This window comes from Lactuca saligna, chromosome 1 (assembly GCF_052625555.1).
Source record: "Lactuca saligna cultivar CGN05327 chromosome 1, ASM5262555v1, whole genome shotgun sequence".
Classification (NCBI taxonomy): domain Eukaryota; kingdom Viridiplantae; phylum Streptophyta; class Magnoliopsida; order Asterales; family Asteraceae; genus Lactuca; species Lactuca saligna.
Genome location: NC_136417.1, coordinates 11,853,054 through 11,873,145, shown reverse-complemented (window position 1 = coordinate 11,873,145; position 20,092 = coordinate 11,853,054).

Here is a 20,092-nt window from a genome sequence, read left to right as displayed (position 1 = left end):
TCAGTTCGCATTTGGTGACACAAGTACGTGGTTGATGATTTTTGGTTGGTTCGCATTTGAAATCAGTGGGTTTTGCATTTGGGTTCGTATCTGGGTTTCTCAAACAACTGAAATGCGAATATGAGACAACTGATTAATTTCTCAGTTAATGCGATGAAATGCGAATGAACTCAAAGACGGATGGATGCAAGATGCGAAGAATTTGAATGAAAATGCGAAGTTTTTAATGTATAAATGCGAATGAACTCAAAGACGGAAGAAAGTTTTTAATCTTAAATGAAATCATAGTTTCCTAATAAATTAATTAACAAAATACTTAACCCGAAAACAAAATCGAAAACCAAAATATAACCACATAACGTGAACCCACCAAACCAATTACGAATGTCAAAGAAAGACACATGAGAATTAACAAAAAAAAAAAAAAAAACTTTCATTCACAAATGGTATAATGCATAAATAAAGCTTATTTTTTTCATTTACATAGAAAATATTAAGAACAAAACACTCCCATGTTCTTGTACATGATACATACAAAACAAAGAAGAAACTATTATTCATATGGTACCTTCAAATATAAGAATGATACAATAGTCAAATATGTATATGATAAAATTTGAAACAAATCAATCCAAATTCACAAAATTTTGTTAGTTAAATTTTTTTTGTTGTCTGACAATAAATGAAACCAAAAACTTATGCATTGCAATTTTCAAAAACAAAACTTACAAATGGGTTTACCCCAAACAATAACAAAAACTTACATATTGCAACTTTAAAGAAAAAACTAAACATTCAACTACAAGAGCTCTAAAAACCCAACAAGAAGATCATATTCAGATCTTAAGAAGCTTACCCACGATTTCTTTGAGATGTTGGTTTATATCAATCCATTTCAAGTCTTGTAAACACACATAAACACAAAGTTAGACATACGCATAGATACAGGACGATGGTCAGCAGCACCGGAATTTTAGAAGGATGCATAGAGGAAACTAATATGTGGAAGCTATGAGGTAGCTTTTTGATAGAGAGACAGAAAGGGGAAGTGCAAAGAACGATAACAAAGGTGGTGGGTTTAGCAAGCAAAGATAGCCATGGAAGGAGAAAAAAGGTAGTGTCTCGCAACAACAATGATCTAGGAATTTTTATAAACAACTAATTGACTCTTGGTGATTTGCAAGATAAACATAGACTCATACAAACACACACAACCAAATTGAGAAACGATAAGGAAAGAAAGTAATACCTTGAACTAAACAAATTAACAAGCTCTCTAGTTGCTTATTTCTTTAAGAACATCAAACTAACTATGAAATTTTCAAATATAATAAGAACCTCTATTATCAATTGCAAAGAATACAATATAAAAAAACGATGATATAGTCATAAAGAGAGTAACAACTATCTGACATTTGTGTTAATTTTCTAGTTCTAATGCAATTTCATCTACCGGAAGGACTTAAATGAGAGAACTTGAAACCAACATTTCATGATCAGCTACAATGAGATCAAAATCTACAAAACTAACATCTGACCTGCAAATCCCACAACAATATCCGATATTCAAATGATGGAGTAAAAACCCCAAACCCAATCCCCAAGAAAAAACAAACAATATCTTACCTTCAAACACAGATTCAGATTAACCCATCTGCAATTTTTTGGGTTTAATTAAGAATCAGTTCTAAATGAAAACTAAAATCGGAAACTATTAAAGAAAACCTACATGGCTTCGAATGATCTGCCGAATCTTTGAGTAGTCCACATCGGTTTCAAGGTTGAAGCGGCGATGCATATATCCTTAGGTTTCCAACGAGTGATGGAGATATGAATGAGGTGATGGTAGTAATGAAGTAGTGAAGACGAATGTGTTGATATGTGTAGGGTTTTAGAGATAGGTCTTAATAAGGTGTAGAAGTGGTAGAGGTGCGTTGGGGATGGGTAACAGTAGATATTGGTGAACAGAGAAACGTAGGCGAAGGAGGGTAGAGGCGAAAAATTATTGGGTGGCGGTGATAGACGGAAAGAGGCAGAGTGCCTACATTGGTGGTCAGACTGTGCGTGGTTAACGTTAATTTTAGAGAAGTAGGTAGGTGGCAGAGAAGGTGAAGCATGCGTGACTGTGGGTGGAGATTATAGAGGTGACGGAGTTGTGCGGTTGTGTGGCTGGTGAATTCCAACAGCTAGGGTTTTTCCATTGAATGAAGGAGATAATGTATAAAGAGATTGAAAAGCCGGTTATGGTTGTTGACCGATTAAACTGGCTGAAAGAAGGCCAGATCGGCTTCCTTGAGATAAATAAGGATTTTAACTTGGGGATTAAATAGCTTAGTCAAAATTCATGCATAGGTGATTGTACACTAAGTTTAAAAATTTAGACGATTTCAAATTTAATATTATTTTATTAATGGTTGTTTGTAATATTAGCTTAATCGTTTGTACGTCTTAAAAAAAATAATATTATTATATTCAATCTATTTATAGAAATAGTTAGATTTCTTTTATAAGTAGTAAAGATATATATATATATATATATATATATATATATATATATATATATATATATATATATATATATATGTTTATGTGAGGATGTCTAATTTTGTGAAACCGTGAGACGCAATCATAGTCACTCATTTAATAGATAAAAAAATATTTTTAAAATGCAAAATAATTGAAAATTTTCGAACAAAAAATTTTCAAATATTATTTTAAGAATTTATATTTTCTAAAAAAATAAAAAAATACCAAAAAAATAATAAAAAAATAAAAAATACATTTTTTTTACATATTGTAGTAGAATATTAAATATTCTGACATTCTAAAAATCACATTAGAATATTACAGTGTAATATTCTATTATAATATTATACGTATTTAAAAAAAAACGGTAATTTTTTTTATTATTTTTTATTTTTTTAGGTAATTAAAGTTCCAAAACTAATAACTAAAAAAAGAATTTTTGGTTTTTTCCTTTTATTTTGCATTTTAAAATTATTTTTATATTTGATCTCATACGTTCTCACAAAATTAATATGATTTCAAATGAACATAAGCATACATATATATATATATATATATATATATATATATATATATATATATATATATATATATATATATATATATAAAACTGAACATATGTATCTTTATAATTAAATGTATATTCAATAGCGAATTTGTATGAATATGATTAATTTCTAGGTTTTTGTAACAATATTCATATATAAATATTTTATATATAAGCATAATCTATAAATTTTAATGATTGTAATTCTTCTCAGTATCAATGTTCATTTATGAACATAGAAAAATTATATACCATTGATATTCATGTTTAATCATAATATTCATGTACGTTCATTTGTGAATATATATGAATTTGGCTAATTCTAGATTTGATATATGTTTGATAATATACATATTTATGAAATGAACATCTATGCAGTTATCGCGGTCAAAATTTCAATAGCGGTTACATGCCGCTATTTGAGATCGCGGTTATCGCGGTTGTATAGCGGTGATATAGCGTTTTTTTAATATTACGTATAATTTATAATTTTATATTATATTTATATAGAAGTTATATATATTTGAGTATTAATACTATAAGTCTATATAGAATTAATATCATCAACCTAAAAAGTCATATAAAAACATAACATAATATTCTATTATGGTAATAGGGAAACTACGTAGTGTCAAAGTGTCAAATAGAGATTAATTGTATTACCCGTGTTCAATATCGTATTAGTAGGTCATGGTTGATATAGAGAGTTAAGTCCCAAGTCATAGCCTCATAGGTGTGGTTCGATTTACAAAAAGCATTAATGGAGTTCGACCATAGCAGCTGAAGTCGTCGTGAGTACAGAAAAAGATGAGAAAGAGAGTTGTCGGTAGAGGTAGTTGCTTTGAATGCTTTTAATTATGTTAATTGTTTGGGTATTTTAAAATTAAAGTGTAGTGAGATCATTAAAACTAGTTTGTCATTGACAAAGTAACAAAATGACCCTAAATGTGAACAAAAATGGAATAGCGCCAATAGCGCCGCTATAGCGGTTATTGAAATAACGGTAAATAGCGGTGAATAGCACCGCTAATAGCGGTACCGCGAAATGAAAACGCTAAGTTGAAAATAACGGTTTCTAACATCCGCAAAATGCTATAGCGCCGCTATAGCGCAATTGATAGCTTAGATGAACATATATGTACGTTCATAATGAACATAAACTTGTATTATAATGATCTCCTACTAATTAGAAAATATATTTTTTCCCTTATTTAATGAAGTATTGTTATTTGACTATCTTATCCTTATGCCTCGTAATCACATCTAATGGTTTGTCAAGTGGTTCTATGGTTCTATGAATTTTTATGGTTTTATGTTGATCCCAACCATATATATATATATATATATATATATATATATATATATATATATATATATATATATATATATATATAATTCATGTGAAAATGCAAATAATTTGCAAAAACACGAAAATAAAGAACACCTATGAGATTGTACCACCTCAACCTTATATTTTGAACAATAATTCATCCGAATTTTAAACTACATGATGATAGCCTATGATACATGAGAAATTTTTTCATATTAGCAAAACATGTTTTTTTGACTTTTCTAATATGAAAACTTAAATTTAAAAGTAGTTAAGGATATGAGAAAAAAATGGTGTTAAAATTACCTTTAAATTTATATTACCATAACACTATCTCTTGCTAATAAATTTAATTTCTAAAGTATATGTGTTTGATTTTTATAAGATAAAATGTATTTTTATATTTTTACAAAATATTATGTTTTCGCATGAACCTCTCTCTCTCTCTCTCTCTCTCTCTCTCTATATATATATATATATATATATATATATATATATATATATATATATATATATATATATATATATATATATAGGGAAATCTTCAGAAAAGTCCCAATATTTACGGAAAAGTTACACTTTAGTCCCAAGATTTTTTTTTTGAACGAAAAAGTCCTGAAAACCGGCAAAAATTTGCAGTTTGACCCTTTTTGACCGGTTGAAACCGGTACCAAACTAATTTGGGACTATTTCGTAAACTAATCCAAAATATTGGGATTTTTCAGTAAACAAAAAATATTAGGACTTTTCTGTAAACAAAAATATTAGGACTTTTCTATAAACAAAACCTTAATTATTATTATTATTATTATTATTATTATTATTATTATTATTATTATTATTATTATTATTATTATTATTAAAAATATAAATAAGAATACTATTTTTTGAACTTGTTATTTTTAATATTATTACTAATACATATAAATGCATTAAATGAAAAAAATATTATTAATAACATTGTTTAAGGGTGGAGGTGGAGGAGATGGTGATGTTTTTAGTATTGAAATCGTGAATGTCTACTTGTATATTTTTACTTTGTATATGGTCATTTCATATTTGTTATTATTGTTTTCAATTCAGAATATTAATATTTAACAATTTGAAAGAAGTTGCATATTAATAGTTTAAGGTAGTAGAGTTTCTCATTTTGTATATAAAATTGTTTAAGGTTGAAGAATTACTTTCCAAATCCAACAAATCCACTACAAACATCTACATAAGTAACCTATATTAAAATTCGAAAGTATTAATTACAATATTTTGTTTAACAAAAAGTAATAGGAATAATTCAAAAGTATTATTCAAAATTCAAAAGTATTAATCCAAAAAACATGTCCTATTACTTTTTATTGAACAAGATATTGTAATTAATATTTTTGAATTTTGATATGGGCTACCTATGTAGATGTTTGTAGTGGATCTGTTGGATTTGGAAAATAATCCTTCTACTGTAAACATTTTTATATACAAAGTGAGAAATCCTTCTAACTTAAACTATTTATAAAGAATTTTACAAATATGCAACTTCTTTTAAATTGTTAAGTATTATTATTTTTAATTGAAAACAATAACAACAAATGTGAAATGGCCATATAAAAAGTAAAAATATACAAGCAAACATGCATGATTTCAATGCTAAAGGCAGCAACATCTCCTCCACCTCCACCCTTAAACAATGTCATTAATATTATTTTTTCATTTAAATACATTTATATGTATTAGTAACAATATTAATAATAACAAGTTCAAAAAAAAGTATTCTTATTTATATTTTTAATAATAATAATAATAATAATAATAATAATAATAATAATAATAATAATGATGATGATGATGATGATGATGATGATGATGATGATGATGATGATGATGATGATGATGATGATGATGATGATAATAATAATAATAATAATAATAATTATAATAATAACAATAATAATAATTAAGGTTTTGTTTATAGAAAAGTCCTAATATTTTTGTTTACAGAAAAGTCCTAATATTTTTTGTTTACTGAAAAATCCCAATATTTTGGATTAGTTTACGAAATAGTCCCAAATTAGTTTGGTACCGGTTTCAACCGGTCAAAAAGGGTCAAACTGCAAATTTTTACCGGTTTTCAGGACTTTTTCGTTCAAAAAAAAAATCTTGGGACTAAAGTGTAACTTTTCCGTAAATATTGGGACTTTTCTGAAGATTTCCCTATATATATATATATATATATATATATATATATATATATATATATATATATATATATATATATATATATATATATATATATATATATATATATATATATATATATATATATATATATATTATATTGTATCAACTTTTCTTTTTCAAAAGAGTTCCATAATTGAATAGCAATTAGTAAAATAATATATCATATCAATTTTGCTTTTTAAAAGAGTTCCATAGTGGAGTTTAGAAGATTTCCAAATATGAAGTTGTAAACAGATGTCTTTTTATCATTCCATGGTTTATTTACATCCATAGTACATACGATAACGAATGACATGGATTGGTGTCCTTTCTCTCACCACACTTAAAACGAACTCTCAAGTTATCAAATTTTAAAACTTAACGACATTTATAATTGAAGCTTATTTGATAAACTTTTTAAGTTAAATAAGTTTTTCATCGTTAATGAGATTATTATGAGTGCTTTTCTACCATCTAGTTTTTGCAATTTGCATATAAAGTCCTTTACTTTTGTAGTTCTTTTATCATTTTTGTTCAACATGCTTAACTACATAGTTTTTATGGATCTATTAGACAACAGATCTTATAAGAACAATGCAGTTAAGTGTGTCCGAAAAATTGCAATTTCAGGATGGTAACCAATTGGAAAGTTTACATGTTTGGATGTCTAAAACGGACAATATCGTGGTACGTGTCCGAGAGGATGTTGAAAACAATGCCAAAGCTAGGACACAAGTCAATGTGCTTGAATGGGTCGTTGAACACCATAAAGGTGGGGGTGAATATGTGTTGCTACACTATAGCCGACATTGAATGTGAAGGTAAATCTAAGGATTCCTTTTAAATGGGGTGTATATATTTCATATCAAAACACATTTTAAAGTCATGAAGGCAACAAATCACATAAAACAAAGCAAGAGCATAATAGAATGGGTGGCCCCCTAAGAATTTTTCGTATCAGGATACCCAAAGCGGATAATATTATGATACATGTTTTTTGAGGATGTTATAATTGTAGATACATTATACTAATTTCAACTCTTCAACTTCAATGGACTATCATGTTCAGGGGCATTGTTATTTGTAGGGATGATGTAACACCATCGGTCTCATAACATCTAATCTATAAAAATATCTAAGTTTTCATTTACAATGTGAAGTTTTACTCAAAATTTAAAACTTCTTCCACGTAAATCAAGTGAGCACAATAAAAATTTGTCTATTCGCAAAATAATAATAATAATAATAATAATAATAATAATAATAATAATAATAATAATAATAATAGCATCCTACTATTTGAATCCTCCTATTGTTCTCCTGTTTCATCCTATGGTACCACAAGTGCTGACATATAAAACTAAACCTGCAAAACATAAATGTGTCTGTAGTATCACACACAATGTGTCTGGTGAGTTATTTTGTCTGTCTTTCCTTATCTATCATTCTCTTATTTCATACTTGTCGTTATAATTACTTTTCTAACTCATCTTATACTCTCCATATATCATAACCCTAACTATGTCTCTATCTCTTATCTACTCTATTTATTATACTCGAATCTATATCATATATTAATCGCTCATTTATCCTCTGACACATATCATCATTTCTCTGTCTCTTATAGTATGTTCAATCCCATGTCCACTCCTTCTCATATACTCTTGTATGTCTTACCTCTACTATGTCTCATGTACTCTATAACTCTATTTAATCTTATCTCCATTCTCTCTTATATGCTTTGGTATTTCTCATCTTTGCTCTATCTCACATATCTCATTCTATGCTAAGTCTCATATACTCTATGTATCTTATTCTCTACTCAGTCTCATACACTCCGTATATCTTATTCTCTGCTTAATCTTGTAGACTTTGTATATTTCATTCTCTGTTTAGTTTCATATACTATGTATATCTCATTGTCTGCTCAATATCGTTTACTTTGTTATTTCTCATCTATACTCCATCTCGTATACTCTATATATATCATCTCTACACAACCGCATACTCTTTGTGTATCTCATCTTTACTCAGTCTCATACTCTATGTATGTATGTGTGTGTGTGTGTGTGTATATATATATATATATCATCTTTACTAACTCCTATATACTATGTATATCTCATTTTTTCTCAATCTCACACTCTATGTATATCTCACCTCTGCTCATACAAAAATATGGATTACCGCAAGAATCATCTATCAAGATTCTCAAAGGAATTATCATCAATTTTCCTTGCATGTAGTTTAAACTCATTCTTTTTGGGATCATACTCTTGTCCCGAAGAAATGTTTATCTCATTCTCAAGGAAATTATACTCATCTTTTCCAAAGGAAAATACACTCATGTTCGCGAAGGACGTATGCCCATATCTCTATCTCATTTCCAAAGGAAATATACTCATATCTCAATCTCTTTCCCGAAGGAAATACGCTTCTATTTCCGAAGGAATCTCAATCCCATTCCAGAAGGAAATATATTTATCACATGCTCTGCTACATGTCTATATGTACACATTATATATATATATATATATATATATATATATATATATATACACACACACACACACACATACACACATACATACTCAAATACATGGTTTTTATGTATATTCATGATCTATTTTTCATCTCATAACATGATGACATTCACTTAGTGCCTCAAGGTTCTCATACATACATATATAAATATGAAATCAAACATATAACAATCATAAAGAAAGAGTGAGAATAGATAACTCATTTGATCAGTTCGTGAGCGCTAATTGGTCCCACTCTGGCATCAAATATCCAGTTGATTAGCTTGATCAATCTCTCACCTAGAGTTTCTTAGGAATCATCTTAAACGATTAGGAGCATAATAACATTCCGATTAACTAAAATCATATATTTTTCCCAAAATACTAACTTTACAATTTCTTGTCAATACACCGATTAAGCTCCATGAATTAAACTTACATATGGCTTAAGTCATTAAGTTCTATACTCAATTTCACTATTTGCTCACTTCCAGCAATTAGGTTTTGAAACCCTAATAATCAATACAAGAATTCAACCATGGAATCTCATCATAAGGCTTGTAATTAGCTTCTAAACACTTGTAATAACATCATGATCAAGTTATCCATAAGTTATTTCGAGTTTCAATTCCGAATTAAACATTTTCCATGGAAGCTCATAAACCCAATCAAAAAGAAAAATCTTACCTTTATGTGTTTCCAAAGATTACAACTTGTTTCCCTTGATTATAGCCTTCTCCGGACCAATTTATAACTTCAAAATCGCCCAAAAGAGCCCTATTTTGAGTTGGGATAATTTTGTTCAAAAACAAAGGCTTAAAAGATTAAATATGTGTTATATGATCATTTCCACATCGTGACCAATATATCGCCACATTGTTGATTCCATTCCAACTCAAGGCAATTTTTCTTCCAACTGCAAACGCGCATAACTTATTCGTTTCTTTTCTATTTTCAGTCATCTATATATCTATGCAAACCTAGGAACATATTATACAACTCTATTAAGTCACTTCTTACTAAATCAATACAAGTATTAATCTATTAAGTCATTAAGATGGCCTAAAAAGCATAAAAATACTAATTTTACCTTTTTGGTCAAAATGTATTTCTCATGCATTATTTCTCTTGAACTTATTCATCTAACATCCCATGGTGACTAAAACTAGTCTTGGCCATCTTCATCAAGTTACAACTTAATATTCTCATTTTTTCCTCATAAATAACCAAATTTCCCTTTGGTCAATATTCAGCTAAAATTCAAATCATTCCAAATTTTGGGTTGTTACAAATGTGATATTTCCCAAAATGGGACTGATCCAAAAAAATCATAACCAATCTATATATATATATATATATATATATATATATATATATATATATATATATATATATATATAGAGAGAGAGAGAGAGAGAGAGAGAAAGAGAGAGAGAGGTTTATATGTTCTAAATATTTATTGTGTGGGTGTAGGAATCATTATTGATGCAACATACACAAAAAAGATAAACAAGAATGAACCTATTGATTCTAAAAGAATAATCGAGACAATATCTTCAAAACCACGTTGATTCTACGAATACCGTGGGATTGGCTTCAAAATCTTGGTTAACACGCACATAATTTTGTGAGAAAATTGAAAGTTCATAAAATTGATGATTAGCCATCTAAATTACATCAACAATAGTTAAATAAGAAGCATAAATTAAACAAAACCCTAAAGGTACATAGTGATCCCAAAATAAATAAAAAAAATTAAGGAAAAATAACAAAATTTTTCATAACTCCATTTAGAAAATGGGTAATTTCCCTTCGGGCACTTATCACGACGTGCTCCTCATTCCAAGCTTTGATTTGACTAGTCACCGGCCCAAAACAGAGTCTCGTAGCCAAAGTTATTGCCATTTCCGTGAAGCCCCTTTAGCACACGATCGTGGGCCTCTAGGAATGCAAGTGCCCGATCCTCCACACTAGGGTACGCATCATCCCCTCTTAGGTAGACACAATTAGACCTCGAATGTTCACAATGGTCATCATCTAAAGAATCCCCATAACAAGGAAGCAAATGTTTTACATTGAAAACATCGGAAAATTGAATATGGCTTGGCAACTGCAGACAGAAAGCATTATAATTGATCTTCTCCATTATCACCATTGGTCCAATCTTCTTGGCTGACAACTTGTTGTACTCACCAACTGAAAAATGATCTTTTGTCAAAACAGCCCAAATAAGGTCACCTTCTTCAAAATCAACTTGTCTGCGTTTTTTATTTACATCTTGCTTATACTTGGAGTTAGCTCGGACCAAGTTGTCATGAACGGCCTTATGAACATCATGTAGTCCTTAAACAAAACCTCGTACTTTCTTTGGAACAACACAAGAAATAGGAAGCGACATCAAATCAAGTGATCCTTATGGCTGAAAAAATAGATCACATGGAATGGGAAAATATACCGTACTTTGGTTGATAGCATGATTATGAGCAAACTCAGCTTGACAAAGCTTTTGATCCCAAGCCGTCACAAGATCACCTACTAAACACCGCAAAATATTACCAAGTGATTGATTGATAACTTTTGTTTGGCCCTCCGTTTGGGGATGATATGGATTACTAAAATTGAGCTAAGTGTTCACCATTTTCCACAAGTTGCGTCAAAAATGATTCAAAAACCTCATGTCTCGATCTGAAACAATAAAAGACAACAATCCATGCAATTGGTAGACGTATCGAAAGAATAACTGAGCCACATTAATTGCATATGTCATCTTTTTGCAAGGAATAAAGTGCACCATCTTAGAAAAACGATTAACAACTACGAAGATTGAATCATTCCTCTGTCGAGTACGTGGTAAACCTAACACAAAATCCATATTGATATCCACCCCAAGGTTGTGATTGAACATGCGAAGGCATATAGAGTCCTGCATTGGTAGATGTGCACTTTGACACATGCAGATTCAGCACCGTTTAACATATCTATCCACCTCTTTGCGCATAGTAGGTCAAAAATAAGATGATTGCACCAACTATAAAGTGCGATCTTTCCCGACATGACCTACACCATGCAAGTCCCTGATGATTTGGAGGCGAAGACTAGAATCAGGGTAGACTACTAATTCCATTTAAAAAGGAAACCTTCATGTACTAGGAAATCATACCTCTGTCCATATTATATATCCTGCAGAGCAATAGGAAAAAAAAGTATCAACCGTAAGCTACTCCATGAGGACATCCAACCCCGGTACACCAACTCTCATGGAAACTATCAAATTACTCCTCCATCTCAATGCATCAGCCACCTGGTTCGACATTCTAGACTTATGTTTCAATACAAAAGTGAATTTTTCGAAGAACGACATCCACCTTGCATGTTTGTGTGACACCTTATCTTGGAAACAAATATGTCTTAAAGAATCATGATCTGCAAACAAAATAAATTCCTTATGAACATATAATTATGCCAATGCTTTATAGCTTGGATTATTGCATATAACTTAACATCACAAGTGCTATAACACAGCTTTGGCCCCCATCAACTTCTCACTAAAATAGGAAATCATTCGTCCTCTATGACTTAGAATTGCTCCAATCCCAACCTTGGAAGCATCCGTGTGTAATTCAAAAACTTGAGAAAAAATTGGCAATACAAGAATCGGTGTTGTAGTAAGCTTCTCTTTTATTAATTGGAAAGTTGAGTCAGTCACGTCGGTCCAAGTAAAGGTCTTCCCCTCTCATACAATGAGTCAATGGTGTCATAATAGAACTAAAGTTTGGAATAAACCTCCTATAGAATGAAGCAAGACCATGAAAGCTTCGAACAAAAGTGATGGTAGTTGGAGTTGGCTATTGTCTGACAGCTATTACTTTATACTCGTCCACCTGTATTCCTTCCCAGATACAACATACCCCAAGAACAAGACTTTAGGGAGCATGAACACACATTTCTTCATAGTGACATATAAACTATCTCATCGAAGTACAGCCAAAACTTGCATCGTATGGCTGACATGCTTACCAAAAGTAGCATTATAAATAATTATGTCATCAAAATAAATGACTACAAATATACCAATAAAGGGTCTGAACAACTGGTTCATCACACACATAAATGTACTAGGAGCATTTGATAAACCGAAAGGCATCACCTACCACTTATACAATCCTTTACGAATCTTGAAGGCAGTCTTCCACTCGTCTTTAGTTCTAAGTCGAATCTGATAGTACCTATTCTTCAGGTCCAATTTTGTAAACATAGCGGCGGCGCTAATCTGGTCAAGCAGATCATGAAGCCGAGGAATTAGAAATATGTACCTCACAGTGATCTTATTGATGGCGCAAATATCAACACACATATGCCAAGTACCATCCTTTTTAGGAGTCAACAAATCAGGAAAAACACACAGGCTCATGCTCTCTCGAACATGACCTTTTAAAATTAATTCCTCCACATGTTGTTGCAACTCCTCATGCTTTCCAAGACCCATTCCGTAATGTGGCCTATTAGGAAATTGGGTTCTTGGTTGTAAATCAATATGATGCTGGATATCACGTAAAGGTGGGAAGCATTCATGTAATTCATTAGGGAAAACATTAACGAATTCCTTGAGCGGGGGAACCATAGCCTCAGGAATTTCAATCTCTTTAGCCACTTCCTTCTCGAGCACCAAAAAAATGTCACCTTCTGCCTCTAACTCATCTTCAAACTGAGTAAGGGTCAATAGAGTACCTGAAGATTTAGGAACTGGTTCCTTAGGCTTATTGGGAACCAATCTTATATTCACACCACCAAATAAGAAATTGTAAGTATTTGTCTGGCAATTATGATCTATGTTACGATCATACTCCCAAGGTCTGCCTAACAACAAGTGGCAAGCATCCATAGCAACCACATCACACTACACATCATCTTTATACATAGTACCAATAGGAAATTGAACAAGGGCTCGTTTAGATACAATTACCTCACCACCCTTCTTAAGCCACTGTAGCTTGTAAGGCTTAGGGCGATTTTCTGCTTTTAAATCCAACTTTTGAATCGCTTCTTCAGATATAAGGTTATCACAACTTCCTAAATTAATAACAATGGTACAAACCTTACCCAAAATAGTACATGTCGACTGAAAGATGTTGTGTTTGAGCCAATCATCACCAACAACTTTTGGTGTAAAACAAGAGCATCTTACCACCAAATTTACCCCCATATATCTAGTTATAAATTCCTCTTCAAATTAAGGCTCTATGTCATACACATGGGAATCTTCATAAGTTTCACCAGCATCATCATTTTGCAATCATCTTACTTAGCAAACATATGACATTTTCTGACCTTCTTGCACTCTGATTACCGGTGACCTGTCTCCCTACAACCAAAGCATTTCAAGCTACTACTACCATTTATCCTAGGATTTGGTCCAGTACTATTAGATTTCGGTCTTTTTTAATTAGCACACCACGGGGTACCATACCACATGTCCCGGAACTTCCTCCAGTAATGACAGTTGAAAACGAACCGCCTACCTGATAGTTTTGTTTCTCAAAAGCCAATGCATGTTTGGTGCACTTCAAAAACAAATATTGGATCAAACATATTTACAGAGTCTGATTTGGACCAGTAGACCCTAAATATATTGAGCAACAATTTGTTCCTCTTATTGGATATAGTGTCTAAGTTCATAACTATATTTGGTATGTACTTGACTCGACCCGGCATGGTCCATTTGGGTTGCACTTCACCCGAACAATTTATGGATAATATTTGAGAATAGTACAAGTTATGATTTATTAATATATTATAAGTTCTAATATATTAATATAAGATCATATCATTTAATTAGTATTGATCTATAATTAATCTAGGATTAATTTAGAGATCAAAGATATTACTAATTAAATATGGGCTTCTATATTTATATAGTGTGGGCTAATGCTTATTTGGAATGGGCTAGGCTTGCATGGAAAAGTCCATGGATACTCCATGGACCTTTAAACCATGGATCTCATGGAAATGAAGAGACATGGGTATTAGGGTTTACATGGATGTAACCTTAATCCACCACACTATATAAAGGAGGCTTTGGTTCTTGAAATCACACTAGTTGACACTTGTTGAGGTGAGGGCCGATTTCAAGATAGTAGTGACTATTCTCTCAAAGTTCCAAGTTTGTGGTGATTTGTGATTTCCATTTGAGGCATTCACACTATTGGTGCTAGGCTCTAAAACTCCAAGCAATCAACTACTACTACAAGGTAAGTATTTCTACTAGCTTTATTTGATTCATGTTCCCCATGCCATGCTAGTTAAGATGTGTACGGTCACACCTTTGGCTTGACACGGTCCTTGGAAGTACCTGAAACAAAACTAAAATTGTAAGAAAACGCATAGTGAGTTCCCCCAAAGTACCACCACATAAACATAACAAAAAACACCATGCATGAAGAGCCTTCAACATGAATGGATTACCTCACCAGGCCTTCATCCTATCTTGACCGCTCTATGGGCCTTCGGCCAAACTGGTCTGCCTCTTAGGCCTTTAGTCTATCTGGACCGCTGGGTGTCTTGGCCTTCATTCTCAACTGGTCAGCCTTACTCATCAAACCATCACATATCAACATCCACCAGAATAGTCAACAACTAGCAGATATCGGTAATCATACAGATCTAATAAATCACAATAACATAGCAACATCCTATATACTAGGATATAGATCTAACAGATCACTACAACATAACAACATCCTATGTATTAGGATATTGATCTAACATAGTACTACAACATAGCAACATACATCAAACTAGGATATCAATCAAATGGGTCGGCCATGGTGCCTTCGACCCATAAGTATAGTGAGAAAAAATCACCTCTCAATACGAATACAGTCTGAATGAATCTCTGCTCCAGCAACTAGCACTACTCAATTCCTAATAACCAAAACATTTCCCATTCTATATTAATAAAAATTCCTAAAATACCCTTGGCCATACTTTGTCAAAGGTAAAAGGTCAAGTCAACACCCACCCGAGCCAACTCAGCTGAGTCAACCTAGCCTAGTCGACCCAGCCGAGTACGTTGGACGTATTGCTCTGTATGCAGGGTGTACTCGTTGGTTGATTAGGCGACCAGACTCTGCTTGCCTACGCATAGCATACCACTTTGTATGCCCAATGTACGCACCTGGTCAACTCTTTTCCCATTAAGAGTTTATTACATCCATCCCTTACATCCAAAGAGAGATCTAAGCCCTAAATAATGTCCTTGACCATAAATTTCCCAACTTTATGGTCTTACATGGCCAAAAAGTGCTTAAATGCTAAGGACCTCATTTACTTAACCCATTAAGAGCTTGTAACACTTGTATGGAAGGGGATAAACAATCAAGTCCAGATTTTTAGGCCTTTAGGCACATTAAAACATTTGGAACGATCGCTTAAATAGATTGGAGAAGCTTATACTCAAAATACCCAACCATAGGGACCAAAAGGACACCAATTCAAGGATAACTTAGATCTATGCTTATCTTTCATCAAGTTTAAAGCTTTTTACCTTATGATGATGACAAATGATGATGAGATTTTAGATCCAAAGAGTCCTACTCCTTCAAGATGATATTCTCTTCTTCCTTTTTCCTTCAAGGTGACCAAAACATACACTTAAAGCTGAAAATGGCTCAAATATGGATTAGGGTTTGATTAAGGATGAGGGTAAGATGTAGGATGAAGAATAGGATGAGTTGGGGGACTTATGTTTAAATAGGGTCCAAATGATGGGAATTATGCAAAACATAAAAAATCATACGTGTGCATGCAACCCTATTTATAGATCTATGTTTTCTCTAATTTAATATACAACTTTGAACAAAAAATAAGAAACCCTAGGATACCTAGCAAATTTTCAGAATTATACTAATTACGATTAAGAGAAACAAACCTTGATTGTTATTGTAGAGAATAACAAAGAAACCTTCTTGTTGATCTCTTGGAAGCAAGCGTCATAAGTGTGGCGCCTCTAACGTTTCACACCTAAACCCTAGCAACCAAGGATCTTGAAGAGAGAGGGTGCAAAATTTGGAATACCTCTTAGGAATCAAGGCTTGGACGAAATTCAACCCTAATGGGGGTTTATATAGGTCATAGGAAGGTATTAGATAAGACAGGTATCTCCAAGATAACTCTAATCCCTTTTCTTCCCCCCTAAGGCATCCAAGGCACCCATAGAGCCCAAGGAAACCCTCGAAGGGATTTTAGAATTCGTCTAGTGCTCCTACTTTTAATTAATCCAATTAATACCAAAATTAATTCTAATTAATTTCTCATTAATTATTAATTAAATAATACTATTTACAATTAATATATTATTCTCATAATATATTTTAAAAAATAGTTATTTTGATTTATAATTAATTTATCAACAATATAATAAATTAATAAATCAATCTATCTCTCTAAAAGATATCATATTCAATTGCTAAGTTTGAGGGTAACCCAAAAGGACTGTGCTACTATCATTTCAAGTATATACCAGTTAAATATATGGGCTTAGACACCCAATCCAACAATCTCCCACTTGGATAAGTCTAATAACTATAATTGATAGTATAACTTCCAAACTTATGAGAAAAGTGTAGATTTCAAAAGCCGATGTTGAACTCTGACCCAGCCAGTTACATGTCCTAAGATAAGTGATCAAATATTCCTTCGTTCTACAAGATATCGTAAGAACATGAGATATGGATTATAATCAATCTCATTGTCCAAGTTTTGTTTCCCAATTTCTAATTTATGACGACTGAAATCAGACTACCAACTGAACACATTAACTTAGTCCAGGCTTGGCCAAGCACTTTAAATGTCAACATCAAATCATCGAGTGGCCCAAAAGGTATCGTTTTTTCCGTTAGGGCAAAAGGAACTAATAAACTTTGACTTATATGCTTGCATTATTTACTCATCAAATCATGAACAAAAATACGTTTTATAACATCAAGTTACTGATGTGTTTACGTATTATCAATGCACAACTGACTTGTAAACAACAGCTCATATATATTCATTTGAAGAATATAAGATATTATCGTCTCAAAATTACTCATGATAAAATTCCTAAAGTAATTCTCTAAGTGTGGGTTTATCGAATACTCAAAATCCCCATTTTCTAAGTATACATGAACATTGCAACAAACAATTTTTATGTCTATTCCCCATAAACAATCTACAATTCAATACATGGCAATCTTAATTCACTACTTACTTCCAAAAGTACGATTGAGTGTGGAATTTTGAATAATCAATTTATTTAGGAAGTAAAACATGTGAAGTGAAACACAATAATAACCTAATTAACTATCTTCTCAAAACTATTGAATATAAATAAAACTCTTATTATTTAATCACCATATTTATTAGACTTTATTCATTATATATTGTTTCGAGTAATCAACTAAACACTTCAATTAAACATCAATCATGCCATGTTATAAACATGCAAACCATGTCTCTCTATGGTTCTTCCTTTGCAAATAGATCGACTAAACACTATTCTAAATATGTGTAACGCCCGTAGATTAGGGCTAGTCAATTTAAGGACAATAAGCGTCAAAAATGACTTTTTGATGGAAAATTATTTTGAAGGAATAATCTTAACTAAGTTGTAGTATATGTTACAAGGATTATGTACATATAAAGAACACTGAAATCCGAGTTATAACGAAGAAGTTATGTCATGTCGAAGTTTCGCGACAGAACCGGTATGACACAACGCGATGTAAATAGTGAATTTACGATAGAGTGAGATTTGGCCTTAGCGATCTAAATGAAACTCGTAGAGTTTGTTAAACCGTGAGTGTGCATCAAAAGAACGTCCAAATCTGACTTCGTATGAGGAAGTTATGATTTTTCTAAGTTTCGACTTAGCGGTATACACCCCAATACTCGATTTGAGATCGAGCGGTTTTTAGCCGAAACAATCAAATCGGGAATCTAATATCTTGTTGATAGTAGTGCAACGGTAAAAAGACAGATGAAAACAAACTTCGGATGAAGAAATTATGAATTTATAACGGAGTTTTCTTGTCTCAGCTACTAAAAATAAATAATAAAAATAAAGTCAAAATTAGCCGACATAGTCTAAACGAAAGTTGTAGAGCATAGTCTCACATACGCGTGGATATAAAGAATATCGCAAACAGAGTTCGTATGAGGAAGATATGAATTTTTGAAGTTTATTAAATAATTAAAATATTAAATTTAATTATAAATTTCGGTATTATCCGAAAAGGGGGGGTGGGGGAGTCAACGACCTTATCCAGGTTATGCCCAGCGTAACTAGAGGATTATGCCCAATGTAATCCTTCTTCTAGCACCCTATAAATAGATGTTGAGGGCTGCCGAGTTTTGGTGCTCCATTCTTCCCTTTCTCTCTCGTTTTGCATCATTTAGCGTGCAAGAAATATCCCGAAGCCCCGGTATCATTCCCGAGACCTGAAGCAAGTCCTGAAGCCTGAAGATCCCGAGAAAAATAGTTTTCGAGCCGATGCTCTACCTGCGTGAAGCCCGGTTTTGGAGAAAACATCCTGGTTTTGTCGCAAAATAATATTTTAAGAGACGAGGCGTTGTCTGATCATCGTCTAATCAAGTGAGTGTATAATCCCTTTCATAAACACGATTTTAATACAAGTATTGTTTGATTGTATTAAGTATATGTTTGGTGTGAGTGTATAGTTACTTTCTTCTAACAAATAAATATAAAGTATTATCTATGAAATATGTGCTATGTGTTATATATTATTTGTCTATTTAAGATGGGCTTGGAATTGATGTTTTTTTTACGGGTGTTAAATGATTTAAATTGTGTTTGTATTTATATCTACAAAAATGTTGGGTAGAACATGAGTAGATGGAATACTTGGTGACGATGCGACTTCGTGCCTATTGAGTAAGCCTTGGTGATGATGCGACTTCGTG